At 44.4% G+C, this 21,456-nt stretch overlaps 1 protein-coding gene across 3 annotated transcripts in view; it reads right to left on the reverse strand.

Moving 5' to 3' along the window:
- Positions 1–21,456, reverse strand: part of LOC142818066 (uncharacterized) — a 499,687-nt gene that overhangs the window by 259,084 nt on the left and 219,147 nt on the right. The gene's annotated exons all lie outside the window — the stretch shown is intronic.

Below are 21,456 nucleotides of genomic sequence, written 5' to 3' on the forward strand. Positions count from 1 at the left end.
TTTGTGAGGTGAGTACCGGCGAGCTAAACTCTATCGTATCGCTTGTATTCGTGTTTACAGTGTTGCGGTACTGTCAAGCTCGAGCATCACACAAAGAGAGTAACCGCGTCGATGATAAACGTGCATGCCAGTTGAAACGCGTGCCACGTTTAGTGCCGTGTAAACGTTGCGTCTCTGGCTTGATCCATGCCGACCGCGGCGGCTGCATTTTCGATTGAGGCGGAAATGTTGGGGCCTGTGTACTTAGCATTATATGCAGCAGTGCCCGAGCTGCCCAAGTGTGTGGCACATCCAGTGCGCCCGCGTGCTTTCGCATTCGTAGTTTCCTGGTGGACACTCTAGAGGCGCTGCTGTGGCTGCTGGGAGAGGAGGTAGAGGCGAAGGGGTGCGGTTGGCGCTACTTCAGTTTATTTTTCAGGGACTTTAGCTAGGACCTCTGGCAGCTGCGCTACTATCATCAAGGGACGCTCCTTCCGAGAGGCGCTCGCCAGTACCGGCGGTACAATTTCGGAGGCCGCCCTTCTTTCTTCAACAAGTGCACCCGTCACCCCCACTTCAGAAACAACGGGATCGCCCTCGTACACATCTCAGCCGGCTCCTACAGTCGTCACTAAGCGTTCAGCGGCGATGATGACACCGCGCGCCTTTTCGCAACTGCCGGTTCCTGCCGCCATCACCAATATCTCGGCGACGTCACCGCCCGCTTCCATAAAGCGGCCGGCGGCTACCGGCCCCTCGCCGACCACCACAATTAACGAGCTGGTGCTGTCAATTCTTTTCAGTGTTCCGCTGCTCCCTTCCTGCTGCGGCTGCAGATTACGCCACCAAAGAGCTGCCGGCATTGGGGATAACGGGACTTCCCGAGTGAGTTTGGAGGTCTCCAATCTTTATCTTGCCCATGGTAAATGATGCACATCACTGTACCCTGGGCTTTTTTGGCGGTCTTTTCAGTCGACTGTGTGCTGCGTGTGTGTGTTCTTGTGCGCTTAGGGGGGCATAGTGAATGCGTTTTTTTCTAATTGTTTTTCTGTTATCTTCTTTTTTTACCTTTTTACTTTTATTCACACTACCCCATCGCCTGTGCCGACCGCTTGAGGTATCATCTAAATGATAGACAGTTACGGGCGGCACTCTTCTTTTTTAGATGCGAAGCTTCTTATAGCGGCACCCGTTCGTCCCTCGTTGTCCTAGTAGTAGTGCGTAACGTGTCTTACAATTTGACCTCCAAGGTGGTGCCGGTGGGAGATTTTTTCTGTGCGTTGTTGAGCAATAAAAAATTCGCAGCGTGCGCGTTAACTAAAAGCTGCATTTTCCTGTCTCTCGTTCCCCCTTAACAGCCATTGGCATGTACATTGAGCACTATCTGACAAGAAAGGGTTGCTACGTTATACTCGCTGGTTGTAACTTCCTTGGTTTTGGAAAGGTTTAGCGAGCATTGGGCCGCAGTGCAATGAATACAGTGAACTAGTATATATCATGACCTCGAGGTGGTTAAAGGGTTGAAGTAGACACGAAGCGCAAGCCGTAAAAAATTGTGCGTGTGTCTCCTCTCGTTCTGTCCTTGAAATGTCCGCTAGATGGTGGTGCTTCTATATGTGGAATATGTGATGAAAAGATGCGAGGTGGTGGTACTTGTAGTGTTGAATAGGTGGACGAACAGACACCCAGACAGATGCATGGACGGACGCACGGATGGCTGCAGGAATAGATTAATGCATGGATGGACGCAGGAGTGGATTCATGGACGAACGCAGGGACAGATGCACAGGTGGACGTGCGGACGCACGAACAGACGCAGGCACGGGTGGGCGGATGGAGACACGGGCGGTCACACAGATGCACGCATGGACGGAGGGAAGCGAGAACGAATAGATGGACGGATGCTTCGCCACACTCTCCATCATTCAGTCCATGGAAATGCTGTCACTTTTTTCCGTTATGTGAATCAATTAGAGAACGAGGACTGAAACACGCGCCCCTCTCGACAGTTCGCCGGCTAGACGCCTCTGAAGGTGATAGTAGAAAACGCCACGTGCAGCGTATGGCGCTATTTCTTGCATGTTGTAAGAAAAAAACAGAAAGCATTATTGTACTAACGCTGGGTTCTCATGTGCGGAATGCCGTTATGGACGCAGTGCAATGCATGCATTTTTCCTGACCATTTCTTATGGGGAGGTGGAGGTATATTTTCTTACGAAGCCCGCAACACAAATGTACAGCAGCGAAATTTTTTTCTGAAGTTTGATGGAGAGTGTCCATATAATATTTTCTCGCAATAAAAAAATACAAAAACCGTCGAATTGGGCTGGCAAGTTGCGTCGTCTTTATTGTAAAAAATACATTTGTTGTGAGAATCAAGTGATGCGGAGCATCTTCTTTTGGTTTTGTTCACAATTACATTTCTTTATCACTACAATTCTTCCACGCTGTATCTCTTCAACATTTTTGTGTTCTTGAAGCACATGTGCAATATATGAGCGCTGATCAATCAGCCTATCAAGATTCCGAGCTTGTGGATTCCACTCTGTTGTTTCTATCTCCTAAATCGGAAAGTTACGGAATTCATCGAAATCATGCGAGCCGCGAGAAAGGATGGGGAGCGAGGACAAATTTATGCCAAAGCAGACTATAAAACAATTTACAGCTGATATTTCTCATGTGCACCATTCAAAGGTATGAGGCCTAATCATTTCACCTGGATCACTGTTCTTGCGTCGAGAATATTGCGTCCTGGCGTCGCGAAGATTGCGTCGCAATTGTGTGTCCTTGGAAGCTGTTTTGGGGACCTAGTATAAACAGGGCTTGCAAATACTGACACAAGAGCAATCTAGACGCCGTAAACGCCACTCTGAAAAACCCTAATGCTGCAGATAAGCAGCTGAAGTGATGTATTTCATGCCCAGAGTCTTAGGTCGAGTTTAATTAGGACGAACGGTGACGTGCCGCAATTATTACTCGGCTGAGGTGGCGGCGTGGTCTCTCGCAATACTTCGAGGCGACGCGAACAGCGTGAGCGAATACGGGCAGCGGCTCGGCGCGGTGGCGCACAGCTCTAACCTTGAATTTCTACAGCCGGACGACTTTCGGCATCACAGCCATACACTAAAATAATTCCAAGGACACGTACGCCTGGATTATATTTTTATAGAATAAATCTTTGTTGATTGTGAAAGCTTATGCGCTTCAGAATAAGCTGCGAAAGTTCAAGAATTATCAGAAATGATTTTTTTAATCGCCATTACAAATTTTAATTGAATGATGTTTTCTTTGAATAGTCGTGATTGTATCTTTTCATTGAAAAGTGGTAATACTATGACATTTTGGAGTTTTTTTAAACAAACATGCTGAGAATATAATGCGGAGTGTTCATCTGAAAATGCAGTGCAAAATTTTTACCGCTCTATCCTAAGCTGTTTTGAAAATAGAGGCCTGTAAAGAAGGCAAAAAAAATGCTTTCAGGGTTGAATGTGTAATTTTTTTATGAAAGTGCGCATTACTCAGAGAACCGAAATGTAATTATACGTAAGTGCAAGTACTTCGATAATTACCTAAATGAAGTTTACGTACGTAGCTTTAATATACCTTAGGTAATTCTTTGTCAAAGTTGGAAAAAAACAGCAGAGCAGATAAACGTGGCACTCCACCTTTTCGTCATTATTGATTTATTCTGCTTCTAAAAACTTTTGCTGACAAAACTCATGAGGCAACCATATATGCATTTTGAAAGAATCGGATAGGTCGAGCGGCCCTGCTTTGCCCGATCTTACCTGGATCACACAGTAATAAAGAAGATGACCACGTGCATTTACGGCCCCAGATTTTTCGTGCATGTAAAGAATTTTTGTGATGGTTTGAGGAGGCATGTTTTGTCGTCACTTCATCGAATACCCGGACCAATTCGTGGCTTCTAACTGAGGCTTTGGCAGACCGCCAATGTTGTTCCATTTCACAATGGAGTGCGCGGGAAAATGACCGCCTCCCCTCCCTGTCCTCTACCACCCAGCACCTCCACCAAAATGTCATGGGGTTAGGGTAGGCAGAGGGTAGAAATATATTTACCAATTGTAGACGGAGTACACAGTGTCCTTGTATCAAGATGGCTGAGTGGCATCCCCCCACGAGCTTTTGTTCAAATATCATCTTCATCACCTTTATGGTGCCTTTGTTGATGTTATTGATGACTTGTATCTCATTTTGCGTCTCTTAAGCACCAAAATGTTGTGCGGTGATGTTCTCTGTATGCGACGGGCCCCTAGAGAGCCTCCAGCACAGAGTTCAACTGGCCCGTGTCACCAGGACGAAATGGTTCCTTCTCGCAGGATTGATTTATTGAATAAACTTTTATCATCAGAAAGTTCGGTAATTAGTTGATAATTCTTTAAAGCAAGACGTTTGCTGGCATAGCTGATGTGCATGAGTATAGAGTGAATACGTTCACCAATTCGTATGTCTACCTTTGTGGATGTCCTTCTTCAAAGGCCTAGGGATTACGACGTGGGCGCCGATGCATGAAGATCGGGTCACATCTGGCTCTGCTAAGCCGTCCTAAAGAGCCAGAGTTTTTGACCATCGGCACGAAATCGCACAACCATCGCAGCGGGCAAGTCACCACCTTTCATCTGGCAACAATAGTTTTGAGCTGCACTCTTTTTTTTTCAACCTGAAACGAATGTTGGAAAACCACAAGGGCTGGTCATAGCATTAAGCTTACACGCATCATCGCGGCAGTGGCTTGGCGGAAACGCCAACCACGTCGGTGCCCAGTGCGCTCTACGACGCGTCTCGCAACGCAGTGAACTGGGCAGGGGCTCGATTCACGGAGCGGACCACCATCAAATCTCACTCACCAGACCAACTGGACTGCATGCATGCTGACAAAGTCTAGCCTGTTGAGATCTAGTGTTGACAGATCAACGCCAGGCTCCGGAAAAGGCCAATAATCTTACACTGAGGCCACTTTTTGAACAGTTGCCACCAAACAACCAACCTCACAGCAGTTCTCAGCATGGCGGCAGCCAAGGCTATGAGGAGGGCCCAATCTAAGCGCTCGAAAGCCCCCAAGGATGCAAAGCACACCTCGCAACCTATACAACCACAAGCACCTACACCAATTCAGGCACCTGCGCATCCATTCAGGAACCACCAATCACCTTTTTCGCAGTGCAGTGCGAAAAGATACGATACGTGGCCAGCACTCCCGCAACGAGTAACCACCCATGCACCTGCCTTGAAGGCCAGAGCACCAGCCCATCGTACATCTGACTTGGCCACAGGAAGTCACCTTGATCAAGCCCCACGATCACAGCTACAGCGAATGCAGGAGCCTCTGGCGGACATTGGTAAGTCTTCCGTTGAGCAGGTCTCCCGAATTCCTTCCCAGTCAACAACGTCCCATTCACAAGCCCTCATTCAACAGATATATGTGCCCAATAATTCCAAACACCAGAAATTACACAAGGCCTCACACATCTAGTTTTAAAGTTCTTACGTGATAGCCTCGAGGCTGTTAGGACATGACTGATTAACGAACAAGAACGGGCCATCTATAGAATGGTGACCACGTTTAGTCACTGCATGGAGAAAATTGAGGCCGCAATTATTTACCTGTACGATATAGAAGCTCAATGATCATCAGCCCGTAAGCATAAACAACGCAAATTCGCCACCGCTTTCTTTCAAATCACAGAGCAGGTGAACAGCCCACAATCGGGAGTTTCCACTCCCACAGCTACCCAACATGGCGAACTCTAGTAGTCGAAAAAATTCCGGAAGTGCGTGTTCACCTTCTCCATCCGGATATCAAACATGATATTATATATTGGCATGAAATTGTAGAAGCATCAAAAAAGAACACTCTCAATGGGCCGCCTACATTGAGCACTCTGCTGAACAACCTGATATAGTGGCTCTGCAGGAGATGAGGTCTTGGCCTTTTTCTTTTCAATGATATCAGGTGGCATACGTAACATCGCGTATAAAGCTATTCTTATTCTTAAAACTCTTCCATTCATAGACCGGAACCCTCCGGGAAGCTCTTCAGATAAAGCAACTGAGTACATTGCTCTTGAGGTAATCCCGTTGAACACACATCGGGTAAAGGACTCTTGGTAATCAACAAATACAGCAACCCTAAAAACAGGAACAATGGGATACCCAAAATTCTTGCTGAAGCTGTCCACTCATCGCGTTATGATGATTGACTTTATTGCCTGCCATACCGCATAAGGTTACATAAGTAACTCACCGAAAAAAAAACCTTGCACATAACACCATGGTGCATCCCGCACTTACCTTAATTACTGATCACACTGTGCCAACTCGTGTACATTCTAGAAACTGCGGAGGGTATCGCAAGATTAATAAGGCCAAAATACTCTTGAGAGAGTTCTTCTACTCTCTCAGAGCATCAGTTAGAGTGAAATTCATTTTCAATCTGTGTAAAACTAGAGAGATAAACAGCTCTAGCACTCTACCTCCCTTTGAGAGAGCATAGTGCCCATATTTTCTTCGGGCATGAGAGAGTAAAACGCGGGTATACTCCTGCTCTTGATTACTTTTAGATGCGTCGGCACACCGCGAGTGAGTAGCACTACTTATTAACCACACATATAAGCAGTGAAGCGTACTGCATTTGTTTGTAGAGGCGTTAGAGACTATATCAATTGGAACACTGTTTTTTGGCGCGCTTTACTGAGATTCAGCGCACTGAAAGACACTATGAACTCCTAATATCAACGTTTTTAGCTTTGAATTTGAAATGCTATTTCATTCCAGCGGTCACGATCGAAACTCAACAAAACGGCTATGACAATCTCCTGGTAATATAGTTCATGTTTTTCGCTACGACTATCGCAAACGGGCGATGGCACCGTAAGCCTATATCGTATGGTAAGTCTGAAGTGAAGTATTGGGGCTTTATTCTTAGAACGGAAAGAAGAATGACAGAAAGTATGTCTAAGGGGGTGAAAAAGAACTAAATTGTTGAGTGAAGACTTCAGAAGCGCGATGTTTTGTACGCAGAAATGTCTAACCACTTAGCGAGTCCATGTAAATTACTTTCATATAATCGGTGGCGCTAATCTTTCTTTTTTACTGTGAAAAACGTGCCGGATAGACGTTCGAACCTCACGAAGCACAAAACATGCATGGTTAACACATCAACTACAGTCTGGCTGGTTTCGAGAAGCGCGGAGACACTCAAATCTACGCTTCTAAGCAAGAAAATGCAGATATATCACCAACAGGGCTTATGACACAAAAAATATACACTACCTTAACGTCTCGCTATGCTACATCTTGCCATGCTACGGGTAGACCTTGCAAAAGGATTTGATCTTGTTTGTCATTCCTTCCCTTTTTTTTTCTTGAGCATGCCTATGTTTACAAAGTTGTTCTCAAAGGCGTTAAACCTTGCTATAATGAATGCTAAACTACTCTGATTCATATTGGTCAACCTTCAAAGCCTGTTTCTATTCGCTCTGCTGTAAAACAGGGATGCCCGATGTCACCTTTTTTGTTTGCACTTTACCTAGAACCGCTGTGCTTAAGCATAATACATTCAAGTTGCTTTCATGGCTTCAGTATATTAGGCAAAAAATAAGTATTAGCTTATGCAGACGACGTTGCTTTCTTTTATAGACAAGTGTCGACAAGTGTTGACATGCGACTGACGTTTTCGCTGCTTGTGCAGGTATCTGTGCTGTTTTGGTGTTTGTTCCGTGATTCTACCTACGGTAAAGTTAAAGGGGTGACTCTGTATTCCGGGGCCGGCGTGTGCGCGGCATCGGATATTACCTGGCTCCCGCCGGTAGTCGACAACGTCGACGGACAGCCGCTGTCCACACACCACAGACGAAAGAACATCGGAAGCATCGTACCGCCAAGTTTTGCTGGCTTGGAACCACGTGATGAACCACGCGATGACCAAGAAGGCTACTTAGCGAGCAACACTTTGCCATTGTGTTATTTGAAGCCAGCAACTTCGCCGATCTGCGACTGACGCGTTTGGTACTTGTGCAGGCTAGTCAAAACTGTTCGTTTACGACTCGTAAATTTCTACTAGCTGTGCCGGCTCCGCGCACTCTGCAAGTGTGACGTTGCCTTGTTACAAGCGAGGGTGGGAAAAGTCGTTTTTTTTCGTAAGCAAAATGCTGTATCTTGTGGTGGTGTTGTTGCTATCAGGTGACGTTGAGCCAAATCCTGGCCCTCATGACGCAGATAACTTGCTGAAAAACATCCAGGATGGCCAAACTGCCATTTTGAGTAAACTATACTCCATGGATGCAAGACTTACGAAGCATGAAACTCGCCCTGCCGCAGTGGTCTAGTGGCTAAGGTACTCGGCTGCTGACTCGCAGGGCGCGGGTTCGAATCCCAGCTGCGGCCGCTCTTTTCCGATGCAGACGAAAATGTTGTAAGCCCGTGTGCTCAGATTTTGGTGCACGTTAAAAAACCCCAGGTGGTCTAAATTTCCGGAGCCCTCCACTACGGCGTCTCTCATAATCATATAGTGGTTTTGGGACGTTAAACCCCACATATCAAACATCAATCGAAGCATGAAACTTTAATGACAGAAATGAGCAAAAAGTTAGATGACACTCAACGAGAATTGCAAGTGGTCAACAAATTAGTCTCCGATCAAGCCAATGTATCTCTTAGATAAAGTAAAGAAATTGAAACGGAAGGTTGTGAATTTAGAAAATCGAAGCCATAGAAGAAACATTGTATTCTGCAGTGTAGAGGATAATGAACAGTTTGAAACTTGAGACAAATCGGAGCAACTAAATAATGATATTTGTAAATCTTATCTGGTGATTGAGCTTAAATTCGTTGAAAGGGCACATCGCGTGGGAAGTTATGACAGGAAACCGAAACGGCCAATCATTGTCTTTTGTACTTTAAAAAAATTATTTCTGTCAAACACCAGGAACCTAAAGAGACAGCGCATGGCATCGACAAAGATTAATCATCTTAAACGCTTGCTAACAGAAACAAAAGCTACTGCAATAAGCTAAGGAAGGGCGATAAACAATAAAGTTAAACTGAGTTTTCATAAACTCATCGTGAATGGTAGGGTGTTTCACTTAAATGAAGAGAATGAAGAGATTGTCCCGTTTTCGAAAACATGACCAATGAGTGAAGAGAAAGCTCATGAACACAAAGATATTGTCTTAGTAGTTAATTGCATAAGTGTAACAAATAAAGTAGACCTGCTTGCCGGATTGATAGAATTATTGAAAGTAGATATTGTAATGGGCACTAAATCTTGGCTACGACCAACTGTTAGAGATAGTGAGGTGTTTCCGCAAGACTGCGTGGTTTATCGTAAAGATCGGTCGAGCATCGGATGATGCGTTTTTCTGGTTGTTCATATGACACTGCAGTCTAGAGCTGTAGATGTCTGCCACGAAGCTATCGAAACAGTCTTGTGCAAAATCGTGTTGCCTAATAACTCTAGTTTGATTGTTGCCTCGGTTTACCGTGCACCAAACTCTGATCCGAGCGCAGTTTGTGCTTCGTCTGAAATTATCTCTGAAGTGTCTGGTGAAGTGATATTGTTCGGTGGTGATTTTAATCTGCTGGACTTGTTTTGGCAGGAATATAATTGTGACATTGTTGCTCGTTGTGCCGCGAGCTCTGAAATGAAAAAAAAGTTGTAGACACATATGGTCTTGTACAATACGTAAGAGAACCAACACGTGGAGGTAATATTCTAGATTTGTTGTTTTGAAGCGCACCTAACGTAGTAAGCTCTATAACAGTCGTGCCGAGAATCAGCGACCATTCGGTTGTTGTTGCTACCCTCAAAACCAAAATTCAATGATTCATTTTTTATGAAAATAGAAACATATTTTTATGTGAAAGAAAATTATGAAGGTATCAATCAAAAACTGCTTCAATACCAACCAACGTTTGATTGCTTAGCGGATGAGTGTAACATACATGAACTGCGGAATACGTTTAAAGTGAAATTGGGTGAGCTTGTGAACGAACATATCCCACACCTCATTTCTCAAAGCATAAAAAACTAAAAATAACCTTGGGTACTATCATTCAATATAGAAATGATACAAAAAAAAACAGATCTTTGCAAATTATAAGGAAACGAAGAGCAAGCTTAGTATGAAAGATTGGCACAAATAACGCTTGATAACAGCCGCACTATTAGGATCACAAAAAAAATATTTCAAGGAACTTGATGAATTCTTGAAAACCAATCTTTACGCAGTCGTTTTACGCAGACGCTTCGTGCTAGTGATTTATCTTTAGAAATTATCTTGACGCAGTCGCTTCGTACGAGTGAATTGCTATACGACTGAAAGATAGCCCACGTTGTGCCAAATTATGAAGGGGGTTCGAAAAAAGCTGTGCAGAATTATATGCTCGTCCCCCTGACAAGTATTGTATGGAAAATAATGAAGCATATAATTTACTCAGCCATCATGAGTCATCTCACCGAGAATGATATTCTAATTAAAGTACAGCATGGTTTCCGCAACAGCTTGCCTAGCACTCCATAACTTCTCGAATTCTATCACGATTTAGGGAGTGAAGTTGGTGATAAGGGCCACATAGTTTGTTTGTTTTTAGATTTTCGAAAAGCTTTCGACACGGTTACGCATTCGATTCTTATTTACAATCTACGCCAAATAGGTATACATATAGATGTCAAATGGATTGAAACTTTCTTTCCTTAACGGAGCGCAGGCAGGGTGTTGTTATTATTGAGAAAAAACTGAGTTAAGTAAACGTCACCTCAGAAGTCCCCCAGGGCTCTGTATGGGGACCTACATTACTTTTGATATTCATAAATAATATAAATTTGGGTATTACGTACTCCTTTCGAATGTTTGCAGATGACTGCGTGGTGTACCGAAATATATTTTACGACGAAGGATGCGACAGCGTTACAGGGAGACTTGAACAGAACATATGATTAGTGTAAACAGCGGAACACGGGTTTAAACGCGAAAAAAGTGCATCCATATGTGTTTTACTAAAAAGAAAAAAAAACACTGATAAATAACTATTCTATAAATAAGGAGGTTCTTACCACAGTTAATGTCTCTAAGTAGCTAAACGTCATGTTTTCTGCTGAGTGCTCATGGAATGCGCACATCAGTGAGACAGTTGGTAAGGCTGGACATGTGCTGAACTTTTTTTAATGAAACCTAAGATGTCGCGAAATTGAATTAAAACGGACTGCATTTACTACACGTGTTGGACCTATATTATAGTGCACCTGCCAACATTGGGATCCATCGGAAGCCAGTCTCATTTCTCAAATAGAAGGTATCGAAAACAGAGGAGCCAAGTACGTACTGGGCAGGTACCGTAGAATATGCAGTGTCAGAATGATGAAAAAGAATGAAATTGGGAATTGCTGTCATCACGAAGACAGAAGTTAGGGCTAAAACTGTTTTCTTCAAGTATATAACAATGCAGGACTAAGCAAAAATAATTGTTTAAATTCACCTTTTTATGTTTGTATGCGTAATGATCACAAACACAAAATCTGTAAATACTGGCCCAGGACGTGCATGATTGCAAATTCTCTTTTTTCCGAAGTATGTAGCCGATTGGAACAAGCTCTTTGAAGAACAAGTATGTTGTGTAAATGAAGACCTATCTTTATTTCTGTTGTAAACCCCCCTGCTGTAACGCCCAAGGGCGATGCGGGGTGACTCTTGAATAAAGAAGAATGAAAACGTTTGGGGTAGCATCACGAGCTTGATTAAATGTCTGTAAGAATTTGGGACTGTGGTTTGACTTGTGGAGTAGCACGCCGAACCACTTCGCAGAGGTTAGTGGACAAAAACTCCTCCAACATACCCTGGTGTACCATTGCATGCGTCTAGATTCAGTGCGCATTACTGGAAGGAGTGCGCCCCTAAGCTTGAACGACAGGCCCAGACATTTGTTCTCTATTGACTTTCAATCTTGTAGAAACCAGCAGCTTCTAATACTTTCCAAGCAACAAAGCTTTATTACGTATTGCAACTTGTCCATCGCGTAAGATTGTATATACAACGCATTCATGAGATTTTTGCTAAATTCATATTGCTTTCGACATTTGAGCCCATGCGTCATCACAACATATTCAAGCCAGTTGTGGGAGCGGGATAGGAATAAAACACCTTATGTATGGCAGATAGTGTCGCGATTCTTCTTTCTTCAGAAAATTTTACGTCGTGTAAATCATTCCTTCTTGCAGTTTACCCTTGTTGATTGCTTACGAGACTTCATTCTTTCATTAAACTTTTCTAAACACCCGTGTTTGTGTTAATTCATGCAGAAAAATTACCGCAGTTCAGTGTCTTAAAGCTTGCTTTTATGTAGAATACCTGTACACAGTATTGCACAAGGTACTGTATGACGATCTACTAAGTGTACGCTTCCCACCTCCGTTGTACCACTCACTGTACTCCAATCTTCCAAGCCACATTGTGTTCAGACAAGTGCCCAAAATGTGCATTCCACCAAATTCATAAACGTTCTTCTATAAACTTCACTCTAAAATTTGGCGGCAAACACACGGTTTTAAAAAATTCATTTTTACTCGGTCTAATAACTGCTGTCTATGTGATGTGCCAGAAACATTTGAACATTGCTTTGTTAGCTGCAAAGATGCCTTACTGTTTTTGGATGTTCGTTAGTGAGCACTGAAAAACAATGTTTCGTCATTATTTTTCTCACAATAGGTTATCTTCTACAAGCAGCGCTTGATAAAGCACCATATGACATGTTTTTGCTCATGGGTTTGCACAGCTTGTGCAAGACACGAATGCAGGACCGCAATGCAGAACTCACCAGCTCTTCAAGGACACACTTCATTCAAGTGACTATTCACTTCAAAAGATTCTTGACAACCTAGACTTTATACCGAACTGGTACTCCATCTTGGACAGCCGTTTGGGCCTCACCCCTCTCTTTTTTTTGCATAGCATGATGTGAACAACTGTCGATGAGAAAAACTCAGCTGTTTTAGCCATTGAGTGTTTATAAGGAACGCTTGAGCGCTTATTGTCGCCATTTGATTGTACTTTTGTTTGCTTTAGTTTGTGTTTATACTCAAATACTTCATAATTTACCATGCACGAAAAAAAAGAAAAGAATGACTGTGGTGTTTATATTAGTGTGTCGAACTCGCAACCTGCAGTGTGTCTAGCGGTCGAAGCTTCTTGTCCTACTCAGTAATTCTTTTCTTTCATTTACTCGCTTTTCTTTTTGTTGTCGTAGTGCTCGTATTCAGCCATCTTTAGGATACGCGTGAGCGTAGATACGTCAAAAACTGATACAAAGCCAAATTTCGGTTAGAGTGCTGCTATTTTTTTTTTCGTGAGCTGCACTACTACTCTTTTCGGTAAGGTTATGCTTTTCTGCTTCGGGACAGTATTATGTTATTCTGTTAAGGGGGAATACTTTGACCTGTTCTAGGGGAGTCACTGTACTCTGTCCCAACAAGAGGTGATTTACCCTGGAACAGAAAGTAAAGTATGGAACGAGAAAGCACTCTCCTAAAGAGAGCGCCCAGAACTCTTAGTTTTTGAAGTTTAGGCAATAGCACGAGGAGGGATACCACTCCTGACCTCACGATGGCGAGTTCACTTGTGATAGTTAAAATACATGACGTTGTGCCGAATACGCTAGGCATATTGCGATGACCGTGCGATTCGGACATCATAAAGCAAAATTTAAAATTTTTTGGACTAAAATTTAAACCCTCGTTGACTGGGATAAACTCCGCACATATACGGCCACGGAGGATACCCCTCCACATTCTATAGAGTCCTGAACTCAAACAATACAAAATGTCGTAGGGAAGGCTGGTAAAAAGATTAAGAACACGCAGAATGCATGTGTCAAAAGTTGACCCCCATCTCCTCCATCTGTGCGAAGCTCAATGAAGCTTTTGTAAATGGCAGAAGCGACAGCGACTAAATTACAAACTAGACACTAAATGACAAATGTAGGGATGCTGGGCGCGCTCAAACGCGCATGTGTCTAAGCAACGCAACGTGGCGCACGCCTGTGAGTAAATGGCAGGCATACGTGGGCCTGGCGTGGCATCACTGGCGTAACGCGACAAAGCGAACGCCGGTGTGAACGCACGCCGGGTCACGTCGAGGTGTATTGGCCCCTCGAGTGTGGTGTGTAGTCATGTTCTTCCTGGACACGCATCTCATGATTATCACGTTTGCACCAGTCACACATCTCCATCATCAATTCACGTTACGTCATACCAAATTTGGCATATGTGGAGCTAGCGGAATGGCCGCGAGCGCATCATGAGTGTGGCATATAGTCATGTTATTACACGACCCGCATGTCATGACCACTATGTTTGTACGTTTCATTTACCTATGTCGTCTGTTCGCCACATAATGCCGAGTTAGTACATGTGAAGCTAGCAAACGGCCGCTAGCGCACCATGAGCGCAGCATATAGTTGTGTTGTTACATGACATACATCTAATGATTATCATGTTTGCACCCGTCACATACCTTCGTCATCCATTCACGCTCCGTAATACCGAATTCGGTATATGCAAAGCAAGCGAAATGGCCGCGAGCGCATCATGAGTGTGGCATTTAGCCATGTTGTTACATGACATTCGGTAACAATGACACCGAGCGTCACCGAGCGTCACATGACACCGAGCGTCACTGGCATGTGAGTGGGCAAGGCGGCAGCAGCTCGAGCACCATGCTCAATCCTTTCGTCTTCTTTGCACAGATTGCCTGCTGCCTGCCCGGACCATGGTTGCACAATGTCACCACGCTGGAAACGACGCGATCTGCTGCTACGGCATCGACAGACGCTCCGAAACTGCGTGCGCACCTCACCGACGGCGTGCTCTTACGCTATCATGCGCTACCCGTGCTTGATAGCATCGTTGGATTCGGCGGCACTTCAGCTGACAGTTTGCGTGCCCACCAAAGCAAGAACGTCACTACTGATCACCCAGTCACCGAGCGTCACTGGCATGTGACGTCTTCCACTGCGGGTATAAAAGTGCTGGCTGCACTGTGCTTCACCAGTGGGCAAGGCGGCAGCAGCTCGAGCACCATGCTCAATCCTTTCGTCTTCTTTGCACAGATTGCCTGCTGCCTGCCCGGACCATGGTTGCACAATGTCACCACGCTGGAAACGACGCGATCTACTGCTACGGCATCGACAGACGCTCCGAAACTGCGTGCGCACCTCACCGACGGCGTGCTCTTACGCTATCATGCGCTACCCGTGCTTGATAGCATCGTTGGATTCGGCGGCACTTCAGCTGACAGTTTGCGTGCCCACCAAAGCAAGAACGTCACTACTGATCACCCAGTCACCGAGCGTCACTGGCATGTGACGTCTTCCACTGCGGGTATAAAAGTCCTGGCTGCACTGTGCTTCACCAGTGGGCAAGGCGGCAGCAGCTCGAGCACCATGCTCAATCCTTTCGTCTTCTTTGCACAGGTACGTTACCTAAACCATGCATACTGCTTGAGATCTGACGATCGTTTCTTGCTGCTGCTCACTTGCCCACCTGGTGTTGTGTCGCTATATTCGCATGCGTTGTATAATGTTTGCCGCCTGATTCTTAGTGGGGACGTCGAATTAAATCCTGGCCCTGGTTCTAAAAATAAACCTCTCAAAGACTCAGATGACCCCGCAACGCGATCTAGGACAACTTCAAATACATCTTCGGAGGCGGTTACACTGCCTACTCCGTCAGCCCATGCTACACAAAACGAGCTCGAAAATACTACCGTTTTATCTATGCTTTCTCAGATACTCACAAGCCAAAATCAAATCGCTAGCGATATAGCAAACATAAAAACACAATTCAACGCAAGATTCGATGCGCTGGAATCACGGGTGGCGGCACTCGAGTCTGTGACAGCTGTCTGCGAGGGGAAAACTGCGTGCGAAGCCTTACGCGCTGAAGGTGCCTCGGCAAGTAAAACACTTGCACAGCTCAGCCTCAAAATAGACGAGCTCGAAAATCAATCCAGGCGAAATAATATTATCTTACGCGGGCTTCCAGAGGACGCTGGCGAGAATGGCGAATCTATACTGTCTAGTGTGTCTGTACTCGTCACGCAGAAAATGAAAATGGAAATGCCACGCGTAGAGCGCATACATAGATTAGGCAAACCGCGTGAAAGGCTGGCGCGTCCGATCATATTGAAACTCCTAAATTTTAACGACAAGATGGCTCTCTTGAAGAAAGCCAAACATCTTAAAGGCTCAGATTTCAGCATTTCAGAAGATTACTCTTTTAGAGTTCGATCTATCCGCAAGAAGTTATGGGACGCGACCTCCACTTTCCGCAATAATGGCTCCTCGGTGAAAATAGTGTATGACCATGTATTTATCGACAACGTTCGCTACAACTGGAACGACGCATCGAATGTTCTAGTTGTGGCCTCTGGTTACCATAGCCGTGCTACAAATAAACCTGGGACTTCCCCGAAAGTTCCTTCACAGGGCTTATCGCCGCCCCTGAATACTTCCGGTAGTTCTAGTGCGCCGCTCGTCCGTGGAACTCGGTGTTGACTACCCCGTAGCTCTGCACCCAAACTAACTATTATTAACCTTAACGCAAGAAGTATAACACGCAAATTCCCCGACTTCCTTTCTCTTGTTTCGACATATTCCCCACACATCATTGGTATAACTGAAACGTGGCTCCACGAGGCTATATATGACTTTGAATTTACACCACCCGGATATGTCGTGGTTCGTGTCGATCGACGAATCGGCCGAGGCGGCGGTGTAGCCTTGCTCTTTCGGTCGAACTTACGGTTCTCAGTCCTGCCTAGTCCTTCTGGCATTGAATCAATATGGTGCAAACTTCACATCGACAAACTTCAGATTGTAATTGGTGTCATATACCGCCCCCCGGGTTCCTCCCTTGATATGTTTCACACTCTTAACGAGTTCGCAAACGCACACAACTTCGGCACCAAGCATCTTGTTCTTATGGGGGATTTTAACGCCCCTGGAGTTGACTAGCCTTCCTTGACTCACAACGGCCGCGACTCCCATATTTGTGGTGAGCTTATAAATTTTTCGTTATCCTTCGTAACTGGCTACACCCGGCATAATGCACTCCTTGACTTGGTATTTGTAAGTTCAAATATGTTACATAACGTGTGTAAATGCGAGATTATCGACGGTATCTCGGATCACAAGGCAGTGCTAGTTTCCTTGCAGTGTTCGATTGCGAAACGGCAATTCGTGGTCACTTCCTTTCACGATTTTAACCACGCTGATGACGTTTCCGTTCTCGACTGTTTAGCCGATAAATTTGAACAATTTTTAGCACTCGCCACACGCAACGATGTTGATGCTTTAGTTGGTTTCTTTGAACAGTTGGTGAAAACTTGCACTCTGGAATTTGTACCGATCAAAACAAAAAAGAAAAATACTAATGTTCTCTGGATGAACCGTGACATCTTGCATCTTTCACGTCGGGTACGTAGGATGAGGCAGGCGAGGTCACGCTGTTCCTCTTATGATCACTGTAGATTTCTTCAGACAAGGGAGGAACTCCGGGTCAAAATAAACGCCGCAAAAAACCATTTTTTTCGAATAGAACTACCGAACCTGTTATCCAATAACCCGCGCAAGTTTTGGTCATCAATATTGCCCCGCGATGCCGCATCAGCGTCATTTTCCATTGGCAATGAAACAACCAATGACCCTGCGGAAATTTCCGAAGCTTTCAATACGTTTTTTGAGTCTGTTTTCACTCGCGACGACCTTGAAGTTCCTCTTTTTCATAGTACAAGCTCATTCTTATCAATACCAGACATTATTATTAGCGAAGAGGGGGTTCTCAACCTAATATTAAACTTAAACACTAAGAAATGCAAAGGTCCGGACGACATTCCCAATGCGTTCTTGGTCCGTTATTCCGATTGGGCTTCCAAATATCTTACTGTCATATTTCAGAAATCCCTTGAAACTGGCATAGTGCCTAGCTCATGGAAACTGGCAAAAGTAATTGCGTTATTTAAGTCCGGAGAAAAGCATATTATTACTAACTATAGACCAATATCACTGACTTCCTACTCTTGTAAACTACTGGAGCATATAATTTATAAACACATCATGGAGCATTTAGAACAACACAACCTATTATCTCAGTTTCAGCATGGATTCAGGAGTGGTTTCAGCACGGTTACGCAATTAACAGAATTCGTTCACGACATTTCTTATTCACTTGATTCCGGAGAACAGGTCGACGCCATTTTCATCGATTTTTCCAAAGCATTCGACACGGTATCTCACACTAAGCTGATATGCAAACTAACTGCCATATTAAACAGCCCTGTCTTGGTCAAGTGGATAGAAAACTTTCTTTCAGATCGCGCGCAATTCGTAGAATTTAATGGTTCCGTATCCAATAAATCTAACGTAACTTCTGGAGTTTGCCAGGGCTCGGTCCTTGGACCACTGCTATTTCTGATCTACATAAACGACCTGCCTGGCAACATCAATTCTAAAATCCGTTTTTATGCGGACGATTGCGTACTATATGACACCATTAGCACACCGCAGTGTCACCAAAAACTAAACGAGTCGTTTTCTAGGTTTTGCACGTGGTGTAAAACGTGGCAGATGTCCGTAAATTTCCGCAAAACAGTATCCATGTCTTTTACTCACAAACGTTCCCTGTCTAATTTCACGTACTCAGCCGCTGACATAAACCTCCAAAGAGTTACAGAATATAAGTATCTTGGCATTATTTTCACAAGTAATCTATCCTGGTCGAAACACATCGAATATGTATGCACAAAGTCACTTACGAAACTGGGTTATCTTCGCCGCGCACTCAGCCAAGCACCGAAAGACACCAAACTCCTGATGTATAAAACACTAATCCGACCGACACTCGACTACGCATGCTCCGTGTGGAACCCTTACCGAAAAGGCGAAATTAACAAAATTGAAGCCGTTCAAAAGAAAGCCATCCGATTCATCTGTCGCAGGTATGACTGCGCTTTTTCACCAACCACGGCCCTCGTATCTCTAGAGCTAACCACCTTAGCTGCCCGTCGTGAAATTGAATCACTAACCTTTTTTCACCGCATCATTCACTGTTCATATCGCCTGTCATCGAACAAATATGTCACATATGCAAGCCCCACTCAGACCAGAAGCAATCACACCCTTAACGTTTCCCCGTATCATCCCCGCACAGACACGTTCAAATATAGCTTTTTTCCGCGAACAATTGAGCGTTGGAATTTGTTGCCTGGCCACGTGCGCTCTCTTGACTTGCTTACATTTCCTTCTAAAATACAACTATTGTAAACTACGTACATGTACCGCTTTGTTTCCTTTCCCCCTTTGTGCGAGTGCATTTTTGTACTTAGATGTGTATATTAGGTCAATCTTATGTAACCCTTTACCATGCCGCTAAAACTGTACACTTCCTTCTATGTTGACTTTCGAACACCTGGTTTCGTCGTCATTGTGTTTTCTTTCTTTTTTGCTTTTGTTTCATTATTCAACTTGTTCGATGCACGGTTTTGTGCGATGTACCCACTCCTGCTATAGCCCCAAGAGGGGCTGCAGTATGTTAAAATAAAAAAAATAAAAAAAATAGAAAAGCATGTCATGATTTTCACGTTAGGGTCTCTCGTTTGTGTTCGCCATGCAGTCATGTCAGATTACACCAGTACTGCAACACGTCATGTCAACAAAACCACCGCAAGAGCAGCAAGACCATGTAATGTGAATAATGACAATCATGACATACATCTCATGATTTGCTCTTATGCTCATCATACGGTCATGTATCGCCATATCAAGTTTGCTATTGATAACATTACCGGAACGGCCAGGAAAGCCAAGAGTCATAAGTTGCTACATAGATAGATAGATAGATAGATAGATAGTTAGATAGATAGATAGATAGATAGATAGATACGCTCAAAGTCGACAAAGTTCGCTGAGAAATGCTTCGCATTTAAAATCATGAAGACGCCCTCAATATCGGCGCTGTGCTAGCTTCACTTGAAGGCACGGCCACAGCTGCTGCCATGACGGAGGACGGGCGCATTAGCATTCTCGCGTCTGTTAAAACTGCACGTGCTGACGTGGCTGAGGGGGTGGCACTACCTTTGGCAGTGGCGCATGTGGCCGCAGAATCTACAATTACAAATATTTGCACCAAATTTGATATCGCCTATCGATACTTTCGTTGCGCCATACCACCAAAGATAGTTTCACGCATTTTGAGAAACATTGCTTCACTTCCCCATCCGGTGATTATCACGTGGATGCTTCACCATGAGAGTATCCCGGAGAAAGATCACGTTCATGCGCATGTCCGAGGTCTTTCCATCCAGACCCCGTTGGCTCACTCACCGAAATCTGTGAGTAAACCACAATTGGAAGTCCGCACCTACCATGAGATTTCGACGTAGTGCCGAAACGGCTGACGAGATTTTCTGACCCGCACACCTCCCTCATCCATAATAAGAGTTTAATTTGGCACTAGCCTCACACAAAAGCATTCATTTTCTTTTATCTGGCACATCTATTTTACACCAAAGATATTGCACCACCTGCGGGGTGAAAATAGTTGAATGGGCGAGTGGGTGATACATGACTACTTTGAAATGAGAGCGCACAACTGAGACGCGGACAGAAAGACTGGGACAAGTGCTTGTCCCTGTCTTTCTGTCAGCGTCTAAGTAGTGCGCTCTTATTTCAAAGTAACCTGCGGGGTACCCCGGGCTTATCTTTTCCACTATTTGTAGAGCTACCCAAAGCTCGGGACGGTAGACCCTATCCAAAATGCTTCCCTTTTGTTGTGGGAGGCCGCTCCATTTTGGGCCACTGGCTCGGATAACCGGTATTGGCTGATAGACCGGGCCTGCCTAGAGTTATCGGCCACGGCGCTTTCAAAACTTTCACTTTTTATTTATTTAACAGACAAAACTAGATGGTCGCTAAAGCTAAAGGCCGTGAGAACGGCTTGAAAAAGGCCCTGCTGACCTGTACAGACACATGAAAGTAGTGTGAAAATTATTAAAGCTACATAACTGGCAAGTACTAATATAAAACTTGAACAATGCATACTACCTCAAAAATTGCTTTCACAACTGTTTATTTTAAAATACATGTTATAGATATGCAATAAAAAAACAAGTTTCCTAGAATCAAGGTACATCGTGCATAGACCATCGTATACATTGACACCTATGCCCTTTAAAACACACATATATACATTTCGTGAAACGCAAAGTACATACATATGCAAGACAACAAGATGCATCAAGATACAGTGTACACTCTAAGGCAAAAAGGTGTGTGGTTTGTCCTTTTGGGAACTAATGGGTTTGTCACAACCATTAATCCCTTTAAGGACTAACGACACTGACCCTAACAGTTAGTCCACACAGACGAACTCAAAAGACTAACATTTAGTCCTCAAATTTTACACCTTAG

This window comes from Rhipicephalus microplus, chromosome 5, assembly GCF_043290135.1.
Source record: "Rhipicephalus microplus isolate Deutch F79 chromosome 5, USDA_Rmic, whole genome shotgun sequence".
NCBI classification, from domain to species: domain Eukaryota; kingdom Metazoa; phylum Arthropoda; class Arachnida; order Ixodida; family Ixodidae; genus Rhipicephalus; species Rhipicephalus microplus.